This window comes from Schistocerca gregaria, chromosome 1 (assembly GCF_023897955.1).
Source record: "Schistocerca gregaria isolate iqSchGreg1 chromosome 1, iqSchGreg1.2, whole genome shotgun sequence".
Taxonomy (NCBI): Eukaryota; Metazoa; Arthropoda; class Insecta; order Orthoptera; family Acrididae; genus Schistocerca; species Schistocerca gregaria.
In genome coordinates, this window is record NC_064920.1 from 209,083,568 (window position 1) to 209,089,294 (window position 5,727).

The window sequence follows — 5,727 nt, forward strand, 5'->3', positions numbered from 1 at the left end:
CGACGCTGACGACTTTGCTGCTTAGCGCCCTCCGTCATAAGTAATCATCATCATCACGAAACCGAACGACGGACACATCGGATATCTTTTATTGTGCTGCTTACATGCAGTTCCCATTGTTAGCAAAGTGGTTATTGTCAAACGTGAACGTGCATTGTTTTTCTTTCACGTTGTCTTATTTTTGAAGCGTAATCATGTCGTCTGCAGTGCTTTCTTACGTTGTGTTGAAGTTGTTTAAGAAGCTGGATATGGGAAGTATTTCTTATTATTATTTTGAAAATAATATAAAACAAGCGCAAACACAAGTCTAGCAGCACGTGTGAAGAGCAAAAACGACCATGTGTACTTGTAACTACAAAGATCAAACAAGATAGCAGTATTGGCACTGGTATCATAGTCTTGGAGAAGAACTCAAGCAATTTTTTCAGTCCAAATGCCAGCAACACCAAATCTAATGACGATCATGAAGCTTTAACTGATGAGGTAATAATTGTAAGTTTTCAATTAATTAGTTTTTGATTTTACAATTAGCGGATATTAATGCACTAACAGTCTTCATACGATACGTTCTTAGATTAACAAGCAAGATGATACATTAAGCAGCTTTCTATTGAAACCTCACCAAATCTTAAGCGGCAGGCTGTGCTAGAATTATTCGACAGAACGATGAGTTTTGAAGGTATGTTATTTAGGTTTTCTTCTCATATTATGTTTTCTGTGTGTGTTCTACGTTTTTCTTACTGTGACTAGTTATTACTTGCTAAATGACTTGTGCATTATAATAAGTCACATACATACAGCTTCGGAAATTTAATGCAGTGAACAGGGTGTAACTGTGGAAGCGTGGGGGCAATATGAAGACGTCTAGTACCTGTCTGTAGAGTGCTGCACTCTAGCAGAGTTAGCCAGAAATTGTTTTAGTAGTTCCTATTTGTCACGATAGAGGGTTAGCAGGCAGCTGAACAACGAGCACCTTGACACTGATTAAATTCGTTCACGCATATTCCAAACCTTTTTTGAGGAATGCTTTTGGTATTAAATTTGCCTTTCTATCTTGCAATTATCTTTATTTACTTAAGGTGGCTGACGAAGGGAGGTGCATGGGAGATATTGACAGATCTCTATTAAATTTGAATCAATAGGTTCATATAATCTACCGAAATTCAAACTGGCCAAAGCGTAGATTAAGTGGAAGTGTACGTAAGGTGAAGTACGAAAACGTTTCCACAAAACCCTCATCAAATAAATTACTTGTTATAGTTACCTTCCCAAGACTTTCAGAGACAGTTGTAGATTAAGTATGTAGTGTGTTAGGAGTGGAACCAGTGTTTGTGTCCTGGAAGTGAAAGTGACATTTACATATATGATTTCTGCAAGGGAACTTCATTATGTTTAAAAATTAGAAGCGTAATTTATATTTATTTCAAAATAAAATAGTTGCCAACATTTTATTTATTTTCTTTTGAAGTACTCAGTTTTCCACAATTTTAGGGCGCCAGATTTCCATACATTTTGATAAATTAAACAATGTAGTACTAGCAGAAAAGATTTTGTAATTTTTTACACACATTGTTTATATGTCTAATAGTATTAGATCCACTTCTAAAACATTATTGATTACTCCTTGGTAATTTTTAATGCTAAAGCGTAGTAAACATTTCTTTTATACAACAAAAACAATTAAGATTTCCATATTTACATCCCCTCTCTTACCATATTGATCTGGATGTGTCTGGTTTCAAGACTTATCTTACGCTCAAGGAAACTAAAAATCCACAATGAATGCAGATGTAAATATGAATCCAAGCTCAACATGTGGAATTACGTAATAAATGTCATTTTGTCTCGAATTGTAACGGGATTTTTTTCGGCCACAGTTTCAAATATTATTACTTTCTACATATAAATCTCTACACAGAGATCTGTTTCTAGTTCTACATACACATCTACAGCTACATTTATACTCCGGAAGCCACTCAACTGTGTGGGGCGGAGGGCACTTACGTGCCACTGTCATTACCTCCCTTTCCTGTTCCTGTCGCGTATGGTTCGCGGGAAGAACGACTGCCGGAAAGCCTCCGTGCGCGCTCGAACCTCTAATTTGACATTCGTGATCTCCTAGGGAGGTATAAGTAGGGGGAAGCAATATATTCCACACCTCATGCAGAAACGCACCCTCTCTAAACCTGGACAACAAGCTACTCCGCGACGCAGAGCGCCTCTCTTGCAGAGTCTGTCACTTGAGTTAGCTAAACATCTCCGTAACGCTCTCACGCTTACCGAATAACCCTGTGACGAAAGGCGCCGCTCTTCTTTGGATCTTCTCTATCTTCTCTGTCAACCAGACCTAGTACGGATCCCACACTGATGAGCAATACTCAAGTATAGGTCGAACGAGTGTTTTGTAAGCCACCTCCTTTGTTGATAGACTACATTTTCTAAGGACTCTCCCAATGAATCTCAACCTGGCACCTGCCTTACCAACAATTAATTTTATATGATCATTCCACTACAAATCGTTCCGTACGCATACTCCAAGATATTTTACAGAAGTAACTGCTACCAGTGTTTTTTCTGCTATCATATAATCATACAATAAATAATCCTTCTTCCTGGTATTGTATAATTCTGGCAGAGAATGACTCAGAAAGAAAAAAAAACATAGTATTGTGTGATTGTACTCATAGGTTAATTAGTGAGTGATACTATGTTAATGATGGAAGAAGCCTGAAGATACTGACAGGTTTCAGATAGCTTACATAATGGTAAGACAGAGATTTAGGAACCAGGTTTTAAATTGTGAGACATTTCCAGGGGCGGATGTGGACTCTGGCCACAATCTATTGAATATGAACAGTAGAATAAAACTGAAGAAACTGCAAAACGGTGGGAATTTAAGGAGATGGGACCTGGATAAACTGAAAGAACCAGAGGTTGTACAGAGCTTCAGGGAGAGCATAAGGGAACAATTGACAGGAATGGGGGAAAGAAATACAGTAGAAGAAGAATGGGTAGCTCTGACGGATGAAGTAGTGAAGGTAGCAGAGGATCGAGTAGGTAAAAAGACGAGGGTTAATAGAAATCCTTGGGTAACAGAAGAAGTATTGAATTTAATTGATGAACGGAGAAAATATAAAAATGCAGTAAATGAAGCAGGCAAAAAGGAATACAAGCGTCTCAAAAATGAGATCGACAGGAAGTGCAAAGCAGGGATGGGTCGAGGACACATGTAAGGATGTAGAGGCTTATCTGACTAGGGGTAAGATAGATACTGCATAAAAGAAAACTAAAGCCACCTTTGGAGAAAAGAGAACCACTTGCATGAATATCAATAGCTCAGTTGGAAACACTGTTCTAAGCAAAGAAGGGAAAGCGGAAAGGTGGAAGGAGTATTTAGAGGGTCTACACAAAGGCGATCTTCTTGACGACAATATTATGGAAATGGAAGAGGATGTAGACGAAGATAAAATGTGAGATATGATACTGCGTGAAAAGTATGTTCAAATCTGTGTGAAATCTTATGGGACTTAACTGCTAAGGTCATCAGTCCCTAAGCTTACACACTACTTAACCTAAATTATCCTAAGAGCAAACACACACACACCCATGCCCGAGAGAGGACTCGAGCCTCCGCCGGGACCAGCCGCACAGTCTATGACTGCAGCGCCTTAGAGCGCTAGGCTAATCCAGCGCGGCGTGAAGAGTTTGATAGAGCACTGAAAAACCTAAGCGGAAAGAAGGCCCCGGTAGTGGACAACATTCCATTAGAACTACTGACAGCCTTGGGAGAGCCAGTCCTGAGAAAAATCTACCATCTGGTGAGCAAGATGTATCAGACAGGCGAAATACCCTTAGACTTCAAGAAGAATATAATAATTCCAATACCAAAGAAACCAGCTGTTGACAGATGTGAAAATTACCGAAAAAAATGGTTCAAATGGCTGTGAGCACTATGGGACCTAACAGCTGCGGTCATCAGTCCCCTAGAACTTAGAACTACTTAAACCAAACTAACCTAAGGACATCACACACAGCCATGCCCGAGGCAGGATTCGAACCTGTGACCGTAGCAGTCGCGCTGTTCCGGACTGAGCGCCTAGACCCGCGAGACCACCGCGGCCGGTGAGAAAATAACCGAACTATCAGTCTAATAAACCACGGCTGCAAAATACTAACACGAATTCTTCACATACGAATGGAAAAACTGGTAGAGTCTGACCTCGGGGAAGAACAGTTTGGATTCCGTAGAGATGTTGGAACACGTGAAGCAATACCGACCCTACGACTTATCTTAGAAAATAGATTAAGGATAGGAAAACCTACGTTTCTAACATTTGTAAACTTAGAGAAAGCTATTGACAATGTTGACTGGAAACTCTCTATCAAATTCTGAAGGTGGCAGCGGTAAAATACAGGGAGTCTAAGGTTATTTACAATTTGTACTGAACCAGATGGCAGTTATAAGAGTCGAGGGACATGAAAGAGAAGCAGTGGTTGCGAAGACAGTGAGACAGGGTTGTTGCCTATCCCCGATGTTGTTCAATCTCTATATTGAGCAAGCAGTAAAGGAAACAAAAGAAAAATTCGGAGTAGGAATTAAAATCCATGGAGAAGAAATAAAAACTTTGAGGTTCGCTGATGACATCGTAATTCTGTCAGAGACAGCAAAGGACCTGGAGGAGCACCTGAACGGAATGGACAGTGTCTTGAAAGGAGGATATAAGATGAACATCAACAAAAGCAAAACGAGGATAATGGAATGTAGTCGAATTAAGTCGGGCGATTCTTAGGAATGAGATTAGGAAATGAGATACTTAAAGTAGTAAAGGAATTTTGCTATTTGGGGAACAAAATAACTGATGATGGTCGAAGTAGAGAGGATATAAAATGTAGACTGGCAATGGGAAGGAAAGCGTTTCTGAAGATGAGAAATTTGTTAACATCTAGTATAGATTTCAGTGTCAGGAAGTCTTTTCTGAAAGTAGTTGTACGGAGTGTAGCCATGTATGGAAGTGAAACGTGGACGATAAATAGTTTAGACAAATAGAGAATAGAAGCTTTCGAAATGTGGTGCTACAGGAGGATGTTCAAGATTAGATGGGTAGATCACATAACTAATGAGGTTGTATTGAATAGAATTGGGGAGAAGAGAAATTTGTGGTACAACTTGACTAGAAGAAGGGATCGGTTGGTAGGACATATCCTGAGGTATGAGGGGATCACCAATTTAGTTTTGGAGGGCAGCACAGAGTGTAAAAATCGTATCGGGAGACCAAGAGATGAATATACTAAACAGATTCAGAAAGATGTAGGTTGCAGTAGGTACTGGGAGATGAAGAAGCTTGCACAGGATAGAGTAGCATGGAGAGCTGCATCAAACCATTCTCTGGACTGAAGAACACAACAAACAACTATGTTAACTGTGGGATGGGAGAAAGATCTTTCTCAACAAAGATAAATGTTAAATGCCATATGTGGCAATGTAGCACGAAGTCATTGGAGCTGAAACCTAACGGGGAATGTACTATGTGCAACAGCTGAGTTCCGTTCTTCACTTATTAATTTGTCTGTTGTGTACACTTTAGACCAGTAAATTATGTTGGGATTGGATGCCATTCAAGATTTATTTGCACACAATGATTTCCATTTTGTAAATTTTTTCTTGCTTTCATACGGTGTCTACTTCAATTTCAGATGAAGAAAAGCAGTTTGCTATGATTACTCAAA